We start from the raw sequence: 20,812 nt of genomic DNA, 5'->3' as shown, positions 1-20,812 counted from the left end.
GGGCCGTCGTTCCAGCACTTCCTCGTCCAGTGAGGAGGAGCTGCTGTAGTCTGTCTCAGACGGTAACCTCCTCTTGCCACTGGTCTGGGTGGGGGCCTGTTCCGCTTTTGGAGGTCTTTTCTTTGTGGTTCTCTTTTGTACCACTTGCCACTGACCTGTTTGTCCATCTGCTGCCTCCTCCTCCATTGATTCTGTCTGTGGAGGAGGGGTTTCCGGGTGCAGGGTAGGTACTGGGTCGCTGGTTTCAGCTGCCTCCCCTTTCTTCTCCTTCTCAGGTATACTTTCCTCGCTGCGGAGAAGGTTGCCTGTCTCCTTTCGAGCACTGGACGCCTTCATTGTACCTTCTCCCGGCCTTTCCTTGGACCTTGCCACCTGAGCATAACTGAGGCAGCGTCTGGGGCAGGTTTTGCAGAGGTGGCCTGCTGCACCGCACAAGTTGCAACACTTAGTCTGCTTACAGTCCTCGGTCTGATGGCCTTCCTCCTTGCAGTTCTTGCAGACAACCGTGCTGCAGTTAGCTGCCACGTGACCAGATTTGCCACAGGCGCAACAAACTCTGGGCTGCCCAGCGTAGACCAAGAAGCCTCGAGTTCCCCCGATAGCGAAGCTGGAGGGAGGGTGGATGATGGCTCCATTAGCATCGACCTTCAAGGTCACCTTGACCTGCCGCTTGCTGGTCCAAATCCCAAATGTGTCCTTGACATCAGTGCTGCTGCCAGCCCCCTCGACGTACCTGGCGAGAAAGGCGTGTACATCCACCACAGGAACATGGGGGTTGTAGAGGTGAATCGTCACCACCCGGTCACGTTGGGACGGAAGCGTGAAGAGTGGCTCCACTGTGAGGATCGACAGTGGCGCCCGGTCTCCTTTCTCCTTGAACACCTTCAGGAACTTGATGCATCCCGCCACATTCTTGAACGTCACATCGAAATATCCACTGCTGGGGAAATCCTGCAGGCAGAAGATGTCCGTAGCTTGAAATCCACAGCAATCGATGAGGAATTTCTTGATGAAGAAGGTGCGATCGACCGGTGCATCTCCTTCCTTGTCCTTCACCACCACCCGAACGGTGTTCCGCGCTCCCTGGCCTGAAGCTCGAAGATTGGTTATAGCCATTTTACTCAAAGCCTACTCAGGATCAAAAGTCAATGATCATGGTCTCTTCTCTGCCAAGTAAGTACTGATAAGAACAGATACTACACTTGATCTTAGCCAAAAGGCCGAGAAGCGATGCTCTTTAACTGAGCTGCACTAATGCAGAGGCAGTGGCTGCTGCCAGTGGAGCACCCACCCGAGGCCCAGAAGTAGCACTGGACCCAGGCCACAGGTAGGTCAGGGCGGGAGGGGTCTCGCAGGGGAGGGGGGGTGTAGGGGGGTCAGTAGCAAGGGCAGGGGTGTGGCTCTCAGCGCACCCCCGCCCCCGATGCCGAGTCCCTCGTTTAGACACTAATTTTGAAAAAAAAAGACCTGCACTCAGAACGGGGATCTGCAGGTGACAGCAGCAGGTTGTTTGTAATTGAAGCGGGCTTTGACATGGCTCTTTAACTCAGCCATGGTATTAGTATCCTGCTGCCAGAACCAATCACAGAGGGTGGGCGAGATGATGTGCCAATCTGTCAAAGGAAGGATTTCTAGTTAAAGGGATCCCAGCAGGGGTTGGAATGGCAGAAATGTACATTGATTCCTGTGGCTTCAGCAACCAAAGGAATAGAAAGGAGACCTGGGAAGGCTGCTCCCCACCTCTAGGTCTTGGATTCTTACCTGGAGATCCTGCTGCAGGATCTGAGGAACTGCAATGCGATGATGCTTGCCAAGGACAGGAGGAAGAGGCCAGCCTCTTAAACGAAGTAGCTGTGGATGGAAGTGATCAAGGAAGTCAGCAGCAGAAGTGTGATCCCTGTGGAGACAGTGGCCCAAGAGGTTCAAGGACTTCAGGAAGGCAGGAAAGGTGAGTGGCATAACACTCTGAGGTGCCAAGCCCCACACTCTGACTTCCGCAGCATTGTCCTGCACAGCACTCCTCAGACCAATGCGCCTTGAAGCTCGTAAAAGCCTAATTAATACGAGCTGGAGTAGGCCATTTTGTTCTTCTAGTCTGCGCTGCCATTCAATATGATCATGGCTGATTTTCTACCTCAACTCCTCCTTCCCACACTATCCCCATATCCCTTAATTCCCTCAGTATCCAAAAAATCTATCGATCTCAGTCTTGAATATACTCAACAACTGAGCATCCATAGCCCTCCAGGATAGAGAATTCCAAAGATTCACAATCGTCTGAGTGAAGTGGGTTTTGATTCATGGGCACTGGCACCAGCACTGAGGAAAGTGGGAGCTGTACCGATGGGATGGTCTTCAACTGAACCAGGCTGGGACCAGTGTCCTGGTGAGTTGTATAACTAGGGCTGTAGAGAGGGCTTTAAACTCAATAGAGGGGAGGAGGATTCACATCTGGGGAGATTTGGAAAGTTAAAGAGAAAGGACAAAGCAATAGTGCAGGGTAGCGATACAAGTATTGATAACCAGAGAGAGAGAGGAAGGGACAAGGCGTACAAACATAACAGTGCACCAGCAAATATGGTCAGAGTAGAGAACAAAATGGCTTTAAACTAACAGAGGAAGAGGTGGGTTCAGGTGAAGGGAGATTTAGAGATCTAAAGATAAAGGTTAAGCCAATAGAAAAGTATATCGATGTTGAGTAAAGATGAGCTGAGTGGGACAGAAGGGAGGCCAGAATTTTATGTTGGGGCAATGGCCCCACCCACCGGCTCAAAAGTTGGGAGGGGGAGAGCCCGCCTCCACCAGGCCTGGAAGCCACACAGCAATTTTGCCTGGCCCAGGCCCTCAATTGGCCTTGGTGGGGACTGCTGCCCCTCTGAGGAGGGAAGTCCCACCTCCAAGAGGTGCTGGCCAATCAGAGGGTTGACAGCTCCTCAGTCTCAGCAGTGCCACGAAGAACGGTGGCCACTGCTGGGACTGCACCCAGCAAGAAGAGGAACGATGGACGTTGCCCTTCATAAATGTCAGTGGGTTTCGGACCCGTCAGGGTCAATCGGCTAGGCCCAAGTGAGGGGAGTGAGGGTTGGAGTGTAGGGCGGGGGTGTAGTTTCAGCAGGGGTGGCACATAGAACAGCACAGCACAGTACAGGCCCTTCGGCCCACGATGTTGTGCCGACCCTTCAACCTACTCTAAGATCAAACTACCTACATACCCTTCATTCTACTATCATCCATGTACCTATCCAAGAGTCGCTTAAATGTCCCTAATGTATCTGCTTCTACTACCACCACTGGCAGTGCATTCCACGCACCCACCACTCTCTGTGTAAAGAACCTACCTCTGACATCTCCCCGAAACCTTCCTCAATCACCTTAAAATTATGCCCCCTGGTGATAGTCCTTTCCGCCCTGGGAAAAAGTCTCTGACTATCCACTCTATCTATGCCTCTCATCATCTTGTACCCCTCTATCAAGTCACCTCTCATCCTTCTTCGCTCCAATGAGAAAAGCCCTAGCTCCCTCAACCTTTCTTCGTAAGACATGCCCTCCAGTCCAGGCAGCATCCTGGTAAATCTCCTCTGCACCCTCTCTAAAGCTTCCACATCCTTCCTATAATGAGGCGACCAGAACTGAACACAATATTCCAAGTGTGGTCTAACCAGGGCTTTATAGAGCTGCAGCATAACCTCGCGGCTCTTAAACTCAATCCCCCTGTTAATGAAAGCCAACACCCCATACGCCTTCTTAACAACCCTATCAACTTGGGTGGCAACTTTGAGGGATCTATGGACGTGGACCCCAAGATCCCTCTGTTCCTCCACACTGCCAAGAATCCTGTCTTTAAGCGTGTATTCTGCATTCAAATTCGACCTTCCAAAATGAATCACTTCACAGTTTTCCAGGTTGAACTCCATCTGCCACTTCTCAGCCCAGCTCTGCATCCTGTCAATGTCCCGTTGCAACCTCCAACAGCCTTCCACACTATCCACAACTCCAGCAACCTTTGTGTCATCGGCAAACTTGCTAACCCAGCCTTCCACTTCCTCATCCAAGTCATTTATAAAAATCACAAAGAGCAGAGGTCCCAGAACAGATCCTTGTGGAACACCACTGGTCACCGAGCTCCAGGCTGAATACTTTCCATCTACTACCACCCTCTGTCTTCTATGGGCCAGCCAATTCTGTATCCAGACAGCCAAATTTCCCTGTATGCCATGCTTCCTTACTTTCTGAATGAGCCTACCATGGGGAACCTTATCAAACGCCTTGCTAAAATCCATATACACCACATCCACTGCTCTTCCTTCATCAATGTGTTTTGTCACATCTTCAAAGAATTCAATAAGGCTTGTGAGGCATGACCAGCCCCTCACAAAGCCATGCTGACTATCTCAAATCAAACTATGCTTTTCCAAATAATCATAAATCCTGTCTCTCAGAATCCTCTCCAATAATTTGCCCACCACCGACGTAAGACTGACTGGTCTGTAATTCCCAGGGTTATCCCTATTCCCTTTCTTGAACAAGGGAATAACATTTGCCACCCTCCAATCATCTGGTACTACTCCAGTGGACAGTGAGGACGCAAAGATCATCGCCAAAGGCGCGGCAATCTCTTCCCTCGCTTCCCGTAATAACCTTGGGCATATCCCGTCTGGCCCCGGGGACTTATCTATCCTCATGTCTTTCAAAATTTCCAGCACATCCTTCTTCTTAACATCAACCTGTTCGAGCATATCAGCCTGTTTCACGCTGTCCTCACAAACGACCAGGTCCCTCTCACTAGTGAATACTGAAGCAAAGTATTCATTAAGGACCTCCCCTACCTCCTCCGACTCCAGGCACAAGTTCCCTCCACTATCCCTGATCGGCCCTACCCTCACTCTGGCCATCCTCTTGTTCCTCACGTAAGTGTAGAACGCCTTGGAATTTTCCTTAATCCTACCCGCCAAGACTTCTTCATGTCCCCTTCTAGCTCTCCTAAGTCCATTCTTCAGTTCCTTCCTGGCTACCTTGTAACCCTCTCGAGCCCTGTCTGATCCTTGCTTCCTCAACCTTAAGTAAGCTTCCTTCTTCCTCTTGACTAGCTGTTCCACATCTCTTGTCATCCAAGGTTCCTTCACCCTAATATCCCTTCCTTGCCTCATCGGGACAAACATATCCAGCAGTCGCAGCAAGTGTTCCCTAAACAACCTCCACATTTCTGTCGTGCATTTCTCTGAGAACATCTGTTCCCAATTTAAGCTCCCCAGTTCCTGCCTAACAGCATTGTAATTCCCCCTCCCCCAATTAAATATTTTCCCATCCCGTCTGCTCCCGTCCCTCTCCATGACTATAGTAAAGGTCAGGGAGTTGTGATCACTATCACCGAAATGCTCTCCCTCCGAGAGATCTGCCACCTGGCCTGGTTCGTTGCCAAGCACCAAATCCAACATAGCCGCCCCTCTATAATAAAAGCAAAATACTGCGGATGCTGGAAATCTGAAACAAAAACAAGAAATGCTGGAATCACTCAGCAGGTCTGGCAGCATCTGTGGAAAGAGAAGCAGAGTTAACGTTTCGGGTCAGTGACCCTTCTTCGGAGCCTCCCCTCTAGTCGGCCTATCTACATATTGAGTCAGGAAACCTTCCTGGACACACCTGACAAAATCTGCTCCATCCAAACTATTTGCACTAAGGAGGTTCCAATCAATATTAGGGAAGTTGAATTCACCCATGACAACAACCCTGTTACTTCTGCACCTTTCCAATGCAGCCCATGCTGCTGGGGGGGCCCTCTGTGAGGCACAGTGTGATTGATCAGGAGGGCCCCCTCCCGCCCCCGAGCCTGCAAGGAGGCCGCCATATATTACTGGGTGGCCTCAAGTGCTGAAGTGCCCACGAGGAGGCCCTTAAGCAACAATTAATTGGCCATTTAAGGGCCTCAATTGGTCTGGGACGAGCGGGCCATTTGCCACCTCCCCTGCCGCTGGTAAAATAGCAGCAGGGGCAGGTAGGTGACAGGAATGGCGCCTCCCCACATCCCACTCGATTTTATGACCCCCGCCCCCCTCCTGCCTGCTCTCGGCATGGGGTGGGGGTAGTGGGGGTGCGACATGAAAGTTCCGGTCAGAGAATTTAACGGTTATAGTGCATCAGAGAGTATGGTCCATGCAGGGATTAGTATTAAATAAAAAGCTGAGGTCTCTTGATCTGAAAGCATGGAGCATCCCCAATAATATAGAACTAGTGGCACAAATAGAGATAAGTGGTTTAGATCTAATCGCCATTGCAGAGACAAGGTTACAAGGTGACCAAGGTTAGGAAATAAATAGTCCAGGGTACACAATATTTCGAAAAGAGAGTGTTACGACCAGGTGAGAAAGAGGTCTTGGGTTCCCTCTCAGCCCTCACCTGGTCTTACTGTAACAGGGCTTTATTTTTTAAACACACTGTGTTTTGAGCTCCCCCTTGTTCACTGTTTTCCAATTATAAGATAAAGAAACCAACACAAACAGGCTTTCTTAGGTTTAAAGAAGAAAGGTGAAATTTTATTCGACTTAAACTTTAATTCGGTTGACACCTACGGATACATGACGCGCCCACACGAGCATACATACATGATACATACATGCAAATAGAGACAGAAATGAGCAGAAGAAAAATAAAGTGGAAAAGTTTGAGGCAATATCTGAAGAGTAGTTGTTACAGTTCTTCAAGCTCACTGTAGAGTCCTTTTGTAGGTAGCTCTGGCTTTTCATTGGGGCCAGCATTCTTCCTAAACCTTGTTCACTGTCGGAGACTTTCCTCTCCTCGGGTTCATGTGTCTTCAGTGGATTTTTTGGAGTTCCGTGAGAAAGAGATGGGAGTAGACAGGAGAGGTTGTGGCAAGCCAGCCAGGAGAGGTCATTTCAATCCAGGAGCAAACAGCTTTCTGTGCATTCAAACTCTGTCTCTACAATTTAAAACTCACCAAGTTGACCAGCAGGGTAGTCACGTGACTGGTACAACCACCTCTGGCTTTGTGTATTGGGTGGGACAGGGTATGGTCCTTGGTCTACAAATACTTGTCTGTTAATATGCAAAAATGTTTTTCCAGCCAGGGGCCTGGCAACCCTTGTATCAGGCCTTCTCGTCTTCCCAGCAACAATTTGAAATTTAATGTCCATGTGCCAAAATTAATATGCCTCATTCTTGGCAGTTGGGGGCCTGTATGACAAGAATGGAAAAAGAGGAGGAGTAGCCTTTATTGTAAAGGATGACATAAGGACATCAGTGAGAAAGGATCTTGACTCAGAAAATCATGAAGTAGAATCAGTATAGGTGGAGATTAGGAATAGCAAGGGTCAGAAAATACTGCTGGGAGTATTTTAGTTATAACAGTATTTATAAACGTTGGACAGAACTTTGAACAAGAAATTATTGGAGCTTGTAACAAAGGCAATGTAGTAATTGTGGGGGATTTTAATTGTTATATAGACTGGACCAATCAAATTGGCAAAGGTGGCCTGGAAGATGAGTTTGTCGAATGCTTTCGTAACAGTTTCCTGGAACAATATGTTGTGGAACCAACGAGGGATAAAGCTATTTTAGATCTAGTATTGTGCATTGAGACAGTGTTAATTAGTAATGTCATTGTAAAAGATCCACTGGCAAATAGTGATCGTAATACAACTGAATTCCACATTAAGTTTGAAAACAGCATACTCCAATCACAAACAAGAGTCTTAGACTTAAACAAAGGCAATTACGTAGATATGAGGAGAGAGCTGGCTAAGGTTGATTGGGTAAACAGACTAAAAGGTGTGGAAGTAAATAAACAGTGGGAAACATTTAAAGAAACAATTCAAAATGTTCGACAAAAATACATTCCATTGAAAAAAAAACTCAGCAAGAAAGATCCATCCTTGGCTTATAAGAAGGTTAAGGATAGTATTAGATTAAAAGAAGAGATTTATAATGTTCCAAAGAATAGTAGCCAGTCTGAGGATTGGGAGATTTTTTAGAAACCAGCAAAGGGCCACCAAAAAGTTGATAAAAAGGGAATAAAATGAGAGTAAACTAGCCAGTAATCTAAAAACAGAATGCAAGCGCTTCTACAAGTATATAAAAAGGAAGAGAGTAGCTAAAGTAAACAAGTGTCCCTTAGAGGCAGAGACAGGAGAAATTATTCTGGCGAATAAAGAAATGGCAGAGACATTGAACAAATATTTTGTATCTGTCTTCACAGTAAAAGACACAAGTTACATCCCAGAAATAGAGGGTACTCTAGGGGCTAATAAGAGTGAGGAAATTAAGGTAATCAATATAAGCAGAGAAAAAGTATTGGAGAAACTCAAGGGACTAAAATGCAACAAATTCAGAGGACTTGATCGCCTATATCCTAGGGTTCTAAAAGAGATAGCTGCAGAGATAGTGGATGCGCTGGCTATGATTTTCCAAAATTCCCTAGATTCTGGAACAGTCCCAGCAGACTGAAAGTTAGCAAATGTAACACCGCTATTCAAGAAAGGAGGGAGAGAGAAAACGGAGAACTACAGGCCAGTTAGCTTGACATTAGTCATCGGGAAAGTGCTGGAATCTATTATTAAGGAAGTCTTAACAATACACCTAGAAAATCATAATATGATCAGACAAGTCAGCATGGTTTTACGAAAGGGAAATCGTGTTTGACAAATTTATTGGAGTTTTTTTGAGGATGCAACTAGTCGGGTAGATAAAGGGGAACCAGTAGATGTAGTACACTTGGATTTCCAAAAGGCATTCGATAAGGTGCCACACAAAAGGCAAAAATGCAAGATAAGGGCTCATGGAGTTGGGGGTGATATATTAGCATGGATAGAGCATTGGTTAATGGACAGGAAGCAAAGAGTCGGGATAAATGGGGCATTTTCAAGTTGGCAGGCTGTGACTAGTGGAGTGCCACAAGCATCAGTGCTGGGGCCTCAACTATTTACAATCTATATTAATGACATAGAGGAACAGACAGAGAGTAATGCATCCATGTTTGCTGCTGCTAGGTGGGAATGTGAGCTGGGAGAAGGACACAAAGAGGCTGCAAAGAGTTATAGACAGGTTAATTGAGTGGGCAACAAGGTGGCAGATGGAGGATAATGTGGGGAAGTGTGAGGTTATTCATTTTGGTAATATGAATAGAAAAGCAGATTGTTTTTTATAAAGCATGAAACTTGTAAATCTTGATGTTGAGAGAGACTTGGGTGTACTTGTACAAGGAACACAGAAAATTAGCATGCAGGTACAGCAAGCAATTAGGAAAGCAAATGACATGTTGGCCTTTATTGCAAGGGGATTGGAGTACAGGAATAAGGAAGTCTTGCTACAATTGTATGGGGCTTTGGTGAGACCACACCTGGAATACTGTGTGCAATCTTGGTCTCCATATTTAAGGAAGGATATACTTGCACTGGGGTAAGTACAACAAAGGCTCACGAGATTGATCCCTGGGATAAGAGAGTTGTCCTAAGGTGACAGGTTAAGTAAATTGGGCCTATACTCTCTGGAGGTTAGAAGAATGGGAGGTGAACTCATTGAAACATTCAAGATTATGAAGGGGCTTGACAGGGTAGATACTGAGACATTGTTTCCCTTGGCTGGGAAATCTAGAACACGGGGGCACAGTCTCAGGATAAGGGGCTGATCATGTAGGACTGAGATGAGGAGAAATTTCTTCACTCATTGGGTTGTGAATCGTTGGAATTCTCTACCCCAGAGGGTTGTGGATGCTTCATCTCAGAAATTTTTCCTCATCTCAGTCCTAAATAGCTGATCACTTATTCTGAGACAGTGACACCATGTTCTAGATTCCCCAGCCACTCATTTCTCTCTCTCAAGGCACCTCCTCACTTCCAGAAGAGATCACACAACTCCAGGGAAAGGCAGAGAACCAGAGCTGGGGGTGGGGGGGGGGGGTTGGTGGACTCCAGCGATAACCATCTTAATGCCCGTTGACAATGCGTGCCCACGCTAGTCCACTGAGATGGAGGTCAGTGTTATTTGTATATTAATTGTGTTTAATTGGATACAGGTGGTGGGCATTAACTAGGGATTCACTTAGGCTCCTATAAATAGGAGCAGACTGGAACTGGGGTTTGAGTTTAGGAGGTGCATGTTTGTAATGTGTATCTCTGAATAAATACTTATAAAAGTGTGAAGAGATTGGCTCCGGTTGTATCCTACACCACCTGGCTTTCCAGAATATAATATGGCAGCAGAGGACAGCTGCCTAAAGGTGAAGATTGGAAACTATGAAAAAAAGTTTTAGACCGGAAAACTAAAATCCTAATGGCCATTGTGGAAAATGACAGAAAGCAAGTGCAAATTGTGGGGAATGATTACCCTCTGATGTTCTCGGAGTCAGAGCCATACGACCAGCGGAAGAATGAAGAAGATAAGTGTACATGGGTTGCATCAGTACCAAAGAGCAAACAAGGCGAGGCCATTGAAACAAGTGGTCGGCCATTTAGGATTGAGATGAGGAAAAACGTCTTTACTCAGAGGGTTATGAAGCTTTTGTTACGGCCACGTGGTGGGACTTGGGTGGTTCCCACTGTTCAACTCCCCACCTGCCCGCAGCAAATGTATATGTATTAAGAGTTTAGCCCCTTTCTGTTTTATTTTTCAAATAAACAGACAGCGACAGGTTTTCTTGTAGGTTTTTAAAAACAGAAAGTCAATTATGCCTTATCCTGAAATTGTTGCAACCTCATCCACTCACGCATTCGCTTGCAAACATACAGAAGAAACAAATAGTGGAGGGAAAGAGGTAGGTGGGTTTTTGGTGGGGAGAAGGGTTGCGATAAACCTGTTCAACTCTCGAGACTCAAAGTCCAGGTAGTTGCAGGCCTGTGGTGATTGTAGATTTCTCTCTTGATTGAAGGTTCTGTTGAAGATGGTGGGTCACTTCTAGCTCTCTCTGTGCTGCATGATGTAGATGTCGGATTTTTTCCAGCAGGGCATGTGCTTTCTGGCTTTCTGGAATGCCATCAGTTACAAGTAGCTTCACCTTCTGGGTCAGTCTCTCTCGCTCTCTCTCTTTCTGGCTGTCTTTTTGTAAGCTAAAACTGTCACTTCTCATCTCCTGTTAGGAGACATTCTGGTGTATTTCCCATGGTGATCACACAATGCCCCAGGACATGGCTACTTCACACCTCCTTTGTTTTAGAAAAAGACATTTAATTCTGGAATGTTTCTATGATAGGTGTGAGATAGGTTTCATTATCACCTTTTGGCTTTGAAGATTTGTCCTTTGTCTTTGACAGACTATTTGAATAGACAAAAGGTTAATCCCCTTCTCTTTGGCAGCCATTTTGGACCATTGTTCACTTTTTAAAAATGAAGGCTCTTTTTTTTTTTAAAAGGAAAAAGTCAGTTTCTTCATAACTCTTCAGAGTTGCTCCATGAATGTTGTATCATTGTACCTCCAATGTGGGTGACACTTTGGAATTCTCTACCCCAGAGGGCTGTGGATGCTCAGTTGTTGAGTATATTCAAGATAGAGATCAATTGATTTTTGGATACTATGAGATATGGGGATAGTATGGGAAGGGGTAGCTGAGGTAGAAAATCAGCCATGGTCATACTGAATGATGGAGCAGGCTAGAAGAGCCAAATAGTCTACTCCAGCTCCTATTTCTTATGCTCTTATGAGCTTCAAGGTGCATTGGTCTGAGGAGTGTGTGTTCTACAGCAGCGTCTAGATTACACAATGTACAATGCAAAGGCAATTTCAAAACACTACAACACTACATGTGTTGTGCAGGACAATGTTGAGGAAGTCACAGCGTGGGGCTGAGCATCTGAGCGTGTTATGCACTCCTTTTCCTGCCCTCCTGAGGTCCTTGAACCTCTTGGACCACTGACTCCTACAAGAAATAAAAGCAGAAGTATTTTGTGATATGGGCAGCCATCAGTTGCCTAATGATGAAGGTCTGGGCCTCCTATTTCAGTTCTTGGATGAAATCTACAAGAGAGATTATGTGTTAAATGCCTTTGAGGCATGGTCAGAATTTGATAGATTGTGGAAAATAGATGGTCATTCCACGTAACAATATATCATGGACTTCAACAGATTGTATAAAAGATGAAGAAATGTAATTTGGGGATTCCTAGAACGGTATTAGCATTTAAATTACTTGATTGTGCAAAGGGTGCCTCATATGGACAGGCAACTGGTTTTAACTGTTAGATCAAATCTCTGCTGCCTTGAAACAATTCCTGGGGAACAGTCTTTTCCTTCAGCCTTCATCGAACAAATGACTCATTTTGTGGTGACACAACGAATAAAAGACCCAATGACTGCCATATTTTGAAATAGTCCAGATACCAAACACAGGTGTCACTACAACAGAAGAATTAAGGACAGGCAAAATGATGTTAAAAGCACCTGTAGCAGATCTGGCTATTATAGCAGAAGACAGAATTGGCACAGCAAAAATAGGCAAATGAATCCCAGGAGTGGCCAAAGAACAGTTAATAAGTCCTTCAGCTGTAACTCAAAGTATCATTATGCGGTGAACTGCCCACAGCGGAGAGACAGAGCCCTCAAAGGCCATGACACAGAGAATTCTGAGGAAGAGGATGAAGATAATGATGAATCTGAACAAATTATACTGGTCACAAGGGATTTTAGTCCTGCGACGAATGTCTTGGTCACGGATTTGTTTAACTGTGAATTGCTAGACAGTGCATGCACTTCAACAGTATGTGAAACGGATTGGTTAAAATGCTATCTTGATTCACTAAGTAGTGAGGATCGATGCAAGGTTAAGGAGTATAAAAGTATTACTTTGTCAGGCAAGCCTCCCACCTACCAAGAAGGAGGAAAATTAATTTTGCCACATGAACATTAAAACTTAAAATTGCAAGCCCCTGACTGGAGAGAGACATTAGCATATTAACAGACAAGTACTTCAAAGGACAAAGGAGCTATTCCCTGCTCCAATTTAATCCACAATGGACTTTTGATTACCAGATGTTGAAGGTGGAAAGGCTAGCATTCCAGGTTAACTGCTGAGATGGCCGAATACACAAACAGACATGCTCGGACCGGTTTGGTCACATGGCTGGCTGATTGTTGGAGTTTTTTTGAATTTGAACTCCCAACAAGGAATTTGAAATCAGAAGGCTGTTTTCTCCTGGACTGAGAACACCTCTCTCCTGTCTGCTGTCATCTCGCTCTCACCAGCTTCGGAAACCATTGAAGACATATGAACCCCAAGAGAGAAAAGTCTCTGCAGTGAGCAAGATTTAAGAAGAATACTGGGTCCCAACAAAAAGTAAGAGCTGTCTACAATCAAGGACTCTACGGCGAGCTGGAACCACAGAAACAGAAACAGTAACAAGAAACGCCCTTTTAGAGACTGCCTCAAACCTCTCCATTTTATTTTTTATGTCCTTATTTGCAGGTGTGTGTATTGCGTGTGCATGCTAGCGTAGGCACGTCGTATATCTGTAGGCGTTAACCGTATCAGAGTTTAAGTTTAAGATTTAATAAATTTCACTTTTCTTCTTTATACCCAAGAAAAACCTGGTGTGCTCATTTCTTTGCCTTATAATTGGAAAGCTGTGAACAAGGCTTCACTAAAGGGGAGCTCAAAACAAAGTGTGTTAAAGAAATAAAATCCTGTTCCAATAAGACCAGGTGAAGACAGTAAAAGATCCCCAGACACCTTTCTCACCTGGTCATAACAACTTGCTTTAAGTTTGGTGATGATAACTCATTGAGGTCACTAAAGAGAGTTGCATTTCCATGTAAAATAGCTGGAGTAAGCCATTTTATAAGTACTGATGTAGTCTCGAGTGAGATACCTATGCTGTTCAGTAAACCATCCATGAAAAAGGCACAAATGAAACTTGATATGGAAGATGATAAGGCAATTGTTTCTCGAAAGTCAGTGGATCTGCAGTTTACCCAGTCAGGACATTATTGTATCCCCTTAACAAAACCTGATATTTTTCATCAGAGTGTTGGGAAAGTATTCATGGCATCAGGTGATAAGAATCAGAGAGAAGAAAAGAAAATTGTCTTAAAGTTACATCAATGTGTTTGCTCTGCTTGTCTTAAGGTTAAAAACCCTGGTAAAGGAGGTAGATGTGTTTGATGAAGAGTATACAAGGATAATAGAAGAGATTAGTGAGAAGCGTGAAATTTGTAAAACATATTGGAGGACACCGCCGCTTCCTATTCTAAGTTTCCCATTGAAATGTGACTTTAACGAGGTAGTTGTCATGGATCTAAAGGTATGGGACAAAGACAGAAATATTTTCATTCTCCATTTTATGGACCTGGTGACCAGAATTAGTTTTTCTACAATAACACTTAGTAAGGACAAAATGGTTATTCTAGACAAATCATGGAGAAATGGTGAGGGACTGGTGGGCGCGAGACACCAGCAAAGTTTTTGACTGATAATGGAGGGGAATTTGCTAATGACGAGTTCAGAGACGTGTGAAAACATGAACATTGTGGTTATGAATACTGCAGCTGAAATTCCTTTCAGCAATGGACTCTGTGAAAGGAATCATGCAGTGATCGATGAAATGCTGCATAAAATTTTAACTGATCAACCAGACTGCAAGTTGACAATCACCCTGGCACAGAATTCACTCCAGATGGTTGGAGACGAGAGTCCCTGTCAATTAGTCTCTGGGCGAAATCCAAAATTGCCTTCTGTATTGTGCGATAGTCCTCCTGCTCTAGAGGCTACTACAATTAGTTCCATTGTTTCTGCACATTTGAATGCTTTACATGCAGGACACCAGGCTTTCTTCAAGGCTGAGCTCTCTCAGTAAATTCGGAGAGCTCTGAGGCATTGTATAAGACCATCTGAGGCAGAGTTAAATTCAGGAGATTTGGTGCATTATAAAAGGGAGGGTCTTAGGAAATGGAAAGGCCCTGGTAAGGTAATACATTGTGATGCAAAACAGCAGTTATCAAACATGGCAATCAAACTGTTAAGGTTCATTCCTCATGATTAATCAGAATTAATTACAAACTCTCGGACTCTGAGCAGCTGATAGAAGTAAACGAGGCACGTTGTACCTCAAATGATCATATGTTTTGTGATAAAGGTCCTGAGGAACAGAATATGGTCGATCAAGGATTGGATAGTGGTAATGTGAGTGATCATGACACACAGGACAGAGCCATCACATCGAAAGGCAAATTGCCCAGAGTGGGTACTCAGGTGACAGATATTCCACTAGTGAATGGAGGGCTATGACAATTGTGGGATGTGCAGGAAAAGCGAGTGCCCAGTTTAAATATTGGTTGAATGTTCAGGATGATGGCCAAGAAGCGAGGTCCATGGACTGGCAGAATGGGGTGAAAGATTGAAGGGTGAGAAAGCGCAATGCAGATACTGATAGTGGTCCAGAAGTGACTCTTCCGTCAGAAAATGATCACGTAATGAAGAAAGAACCTCTGATAGTGCAAGAGGGAGGCCTCGCAGTAGCAGTCCCAATAGACATAAAATTGCAAGTAAAAGCCTTGTCTTGAATAGATTAGACAATGAAATAAAGACCACGGAACAGTCTGGGAAGAGAACTAGAAGCAGAAGTCCTCATAATCGTGAAGTTTTGGTGGCCACCTATAAACTTGAGGATAAACTCATGAGAAAAAGAGACTTGCATTTTATATAGCCTTTCATGACCACCAGACGTTTCAAGGTGCTTTACAGCCAATGAAGTACTTTTGAAGTCTAGTGTCACACATACAAGAAGTGCAAATATGAAAAATTATGGACAAAAACTGAAGAGTTACAAAAATTGACTTTGTCTTGTAAAAAATGGATCTTTCTTTTAAAAAGTGAACAATATGCTCCAAAATGGCCAAAGTTAAAAGACTTGGCCTCTGTATATTCAAACTGTGTGACAGGCACAAAGGAATATCTTCAAAGCTGAAAGAGGTGTCAATTGCACCCATCCTACACCCATCCTGATATATTCCTGAATTTAATGGGCTTTTCTGAAACTAAGGCAGCATGAAGTGGAAACATCATAACTGTATTATTCTCATCCTGAACCCATCAATAGACACTTTTGAATTGAATGGGTTCTTCTGAAACAAAGAAGGTGTGAAGTAGCCATATCCTAGGCCACGGTCGATCACTACAGGGAAGAAAATACCTGTCTTCCGACAGAGGTGAGATGTAACACAGCTTTACCTTAAAAGGCAGCAGAGAGCGAGAGAGAGACCCAGAAAGCAGCATCCAAGAAGCTTGTTTCCAGCAAACCAGAAGGGACGTGTCCTGCTGTAGAATTCTATATCTGCACTTATACAGCAGTGAACTAAAAGTGATCCACTGTCTTCAACTGAACTTTCAACCAAGAGAGAAACCTACAAACACCTCAGGCCTGCAACCAATGAGAACTTGACCGCCAAGAGAATTCAACAGGTTTACTGTGACCACCACAACCAACATCAACACCCTCCAAAACCTATCCCCACTTAAACCCACTTACTCCTTTTCCTCTCTATATGTGTGTGTGTGTGTGTGAATAAGTGAATGGATGCGGTTGCGATAATTTTGGGATAAGGGACAAGAAAACCGGTCATGATCTATTCATTTGACAAAAAAACAAACCCGGATAACAAAATAAACTTGCTACGGTCAGGTGGGAGTTGAACAATGGGAACCACCCATGGCTGTAACACTAGTCACTGATGTAATGTAGGAAATATGGCAGCCAATTTGGGCACAGCAAGCTCCCACAGATAACAACGTGATAACGACCAGACAAACAGATTTTGTGATATTGTTTGAGGGATAAATATTGGCCAGGACAAAGGGGATAACTCCCCTGCTCTTCTTTCAAATAAGAGAGACAAAACAAAGTACATTAGATAGTTGAAAGACTTTGGAGTTTATTCTGAGATACCAACTATGGGGCAACCAGCTTCGTCATATAGATGGATTTGTAATGAAAAAGTCCTTCCAGATGGGGCTTAAAAGGCTAAAACAAGGCTAGTTGCGAGGGGTTTTGAAGTGCGACTGGGTGATACAGAGAGTGGTCTCTCCTACAGCTGGAAAAGTGATCTTGTAAATCTTTTTAGCTTTTTTAGCCACATTGTTATGGGAGTGTAGATCAATCAAAATAAAAGCCACATTTCTGCAAGGCGACACTTTTCAGAGAGAAGTGTTTCTGAAACGGCCCAAAGAGGCAGCAGATGTAGAAGGAAAACTATGGAAACTATACAGATGTGTATGTCCAGGGTCAGGCATTTTTCGGTGAGATCTATTTTGCTGAAAATAGGTTGTGTTTAACTAAAAGCAAATCCTGCAATGCTTTATTGGAATCATAAAGGAAAACTTTCAGGCATCTTCATGATGCATGCTGATAATTTCCTCTGAGGTGGTACGACAGAATTTGAGAAATGTGTTACTGATAAGATTAGAGTAGAATTTAAAATTGGATGGGTCAGGCTTATGGGCTTCCTTTTTTCCATTCATGGGATGTGAGCGTCGCTGGCAAAGCCAGCATTTATTGCCCATCCCTAATTGCCCTTGAGAAGGTAGTGGTGAGCTGCCTTCTTGAACCGCTGCAGTCCATGTGAGGTAGGTACACCCACAATGCTGTTAGGAAGGGAGTTCCAGGATATTGAACCAGCGACAGTGAAGGAAAGCCGATATAGTTCCAAGTCAGGATGGTGTGTGGCTTGGAGGGGAACTTGCAGGTGGTGGTGTTCCTATGCGCCTGCTGCTCTTGTCCTTCTAGTTGGCAGAGGTCGTGAGTTTGGAAGGTGCTATCTAAGGAGCCTTGGCGAGTTGCTGCAGTGCATCTTGTAGATGGTACACACTGCTGCCACTGTGCGTCGGTGGTGGAGGAAGTGAATGTTGAAGGTGGTGGATGGGGTGCTGATCAAGTGGGCTGCTTTATCCTGGATGATTTTAAGCTTTTTGACTGTTGTTGGAGCTGCACCCATCCAGGCAAGTGGAGAGTATTCCACCACAATCCTGATTTGTGCCTTGTAGATGGTGAACAGGCTTTGGAGAGACAGGAGGCGAGTGACTCACTGCAGAACTCCCATGCTCTGATGTGCTCTTTTTTTTTTCTTCATTCATGGATGTGGGCATCGCTGGCCAGGCCAGCATTTATTGCCCATCCCTAATTGCCCTCGAGAAGGTGGTGGTGAGCTGCTTTCTTGAACCGTTGCAGTCCTTGGGGTGTGGGTACGCCCACAGTGCTGTTAGGAAGGGAGTTCCATGACTTTGACCCAGCAACAGTGAAGGAATGGTGATTTAGTACCAACTCAGGAAGGTGTGTGGCTTGGAGGGGAACTTGCAGGTGGTGGTGTTCCCATGCATCTGTTGCCCTTGTCCTTCTATGCGGTAGAGGTCGTGGGTTTGGAAAGTGCTGTCGAAGGGGCCTTGGTGAGTTGCTGCAGTGCATCATGTAGTTGGTACACACTGTGCGTCGGTGGTGGAGGGAGTGAATGTTGAAGGTGGTGGATGGGGTGCCAATCAAGCGGGCTGCTTTGTCCTGGATGATGTCGAGCTTCTTGAGTGTTGTTGGAGCTGCACCCATCCAGGCAAGTGGAGAGTATTCCATCACACTCCTGACTTGTGCCTTGTAAATGGTGGACAGGCTTTGGGGAGTCAGGAGGTGAGTTGCTCGTCGCAGAAATCCCAGCCTCTGACCTGCTCTTGTAGTCACAGTATTTAAGTGGCTGTTCCCGTTCAGTTTATGGTCAATGGCAACCCCCAGGATGTTGATAGTGGGGAATTCAGCCATTGATCATCAATGGGAGATGGTTGATTCTCCTTTGTTGGAGGTGCTCATTGCCTGGCGTTTGTGTGGCATGAATGTTACTTGCCACTTATCAACCCAAGCCTGAATGTTGTTCATGTGGTCACGGACTGCTTCAGTATTAAGGAGACACGAATGGTGAACATTGTGCAATCATCAGCAAACATCCCCACTTATGTTGGAGGGAAGGTCATTTATGAAGTAGCTGAAGATGGTTGGGCCTAGGACAGTAACCTGAGCAACTCCTGCAGTGATGTCTTGGGGCTGAGATGATTGACCTCTAACAACCAGTGGAGAGTTTACCCCGTACTCCCATTGATTTCAATTTTGTGAGGGCTTCTTGATGCCACACTCGGTCAAATGCTGCCTTGATGTCAAGGGCAATAACTCTCACTTCACCTCTGGAATTCAGCTCTTCTGTCTATGTTTGGACCAAGGCTACAATGAGGGCTGGAGTCAAATGCCCCTGACAGAACCCAAACTGAGCATCAGTGAGCCGGTTGTTGTTGAGTGCCATTTCATAGCGCTGTCAAGAACATAACAACATAATAGGAGCAGCAGTCAACCATACGGCCCGTCAAGCCTGCTCCGCCATTCAATATGATCATGGCTGATCTTCGGTTTCAACTCCACTTTCCCGCCCGCTCCCCATATCCCCTGGTTCCAAGAGAGACCTTACATCTTGCTGATGATTGAGAGTAGACTGATGGGGTGGTAATTGGCCAGATTGGATTTATCCTGCTTTTTGTGGACAGGACATACCTGGGCAATTTTCCACATTGCCTGGTAGTTGCCAGTGTTGTAGCTGTACTGGAACAGCTTGGCTAGGGACGCGGCTAGATCTGGAGCACAAGTCTTCAGTACCACAGCCGGAATGTTGTCGGGGTCCATAGCCTTTGCTGCATCCAGAGCCTTCAGCCATTTCTTGGTGTGGAGTGAATCAAACTGGCTGAGGACTGGCATCTGTGATGGTGGGAACCTCAGGAGGAGGCCGAGATGGATCATCCACTCAGCACTCCTGGCTGACAATGACTATAAATGCTTCAGCCTTTTCTTTTATACTGACGTGCTGGGCTCCCCCATCATTGAGGATGGGGATGTTTGTGGAGCCTCTTCCTCTGATTAGTTGTTTAATTGTCCACCACCATTTACGAATGGATGTGGCAGAACTGCAGAGCTTTAATCTGATCCATTGGTTGTGGAATCGCTTAGCTTTATCTAGAGCATGCTGCTTACACTGTTTAGCCTGTGTAGTAGCTTCACCAGGTTGACACCACATTTTTAGGTATGCATGGTGCTACTCCTGGCATGCTTTTCTACAGTCCTCACTGAACCAGGGTTGGTCCCCTGGCTTGACGGTAATGGTAGAGTGGGGTATATGCCAGGCCGTGAGGTTACAGGTTGAATACAATTCTGCTGCTACTGATGACCCACAGCGCCTCATGGATGCCCAGTTTTGAGCCGATAGGTCTGTTCTAAATCTATCCTAATTAGCATGGTGGTAGTGCCACGCAACATGATGAAGACGATACTTCGTCTCCACAAGGACTGTGTGGTAGTCACTCCTACTAATGCTGTCTTGGTCAGATGCATCTGCAACAGGTAGATCGGTGAGAACAAGGTCAAGTAGATTTTTCCTTTGTGTTGGTTATCTCGCCACCTGCCACAGGCCCAGTCTGGCAGATATGCCCTTCAGGACTGTGCCAACCTGGTCAGCAGTGGTGCTACTGAGCCACTCTTGATGGTGGATATTCTGTGCCGTTGCTACCCTCAGTGCTTCTTCCAAGTGATGTTCAACATGAAGGAGTACTGAATCATCAGCTGAGGGAGGGTGGTAGGTGGTAATCAGCAGGAGGTTTCCTCACCCATGGGGTCTGGAGTCAATGTTGAGGACTCCCAGGGCTACTCCCTCCCAACTATATACCACGATGCTGCCCACTCTGGTCCATCTGTACTGCCGGTGGGACAAGGCATACTCAGGGATGATGGATGGAGGAGTTTTGGACATGATTCAGTAAGTATGATTATGCCAGGCTGTTGCTTAACTAGTCTGTGGGACGGTTCT

The 20,812-nt window shown here is 45.4% G+C and overlaps 1 protein-coding gene and 1 pseudogene across 5 annotated transcripts in view; both read right to left on the bottom strand.

Moving 5' to 3' along the window:
- pou6f1 (POU class 6 homeobox 1) overlaps nucleotides 1–20,812 on the bottom strand; it is a 298,595-nt gene that overhangs the window by 228,278 nt on the left and 49,505 nt on the right. The gene's annotated exons all lie outside the window — the stretch shown is intronic.
- On the bottom strand, nucleotides 1,102–1,232 carry LOC137358748 (U2 spliceosomal RNA; annotated as a pseudogene).

Source organism: Heterodontus francisci, chromosome X (assembly GCF_036365525.1).
Source record: "Heterodontus francisci isolate sHetFra1 chromosome X, sHetFra1.hap1, whole genome shotgun sequence".
NCBI lineage: Eukaryota > Metazoa > Chordata > Chondrichthyes > Heterodontiformes > Heterodontidae > Heterodontus > Heterodontus francisci.
The sequence above is the reverse complement of the archived record's forward strand: the minus strand, read 5'-3'. Positions and strand labels throughout refer to the sequence as shown.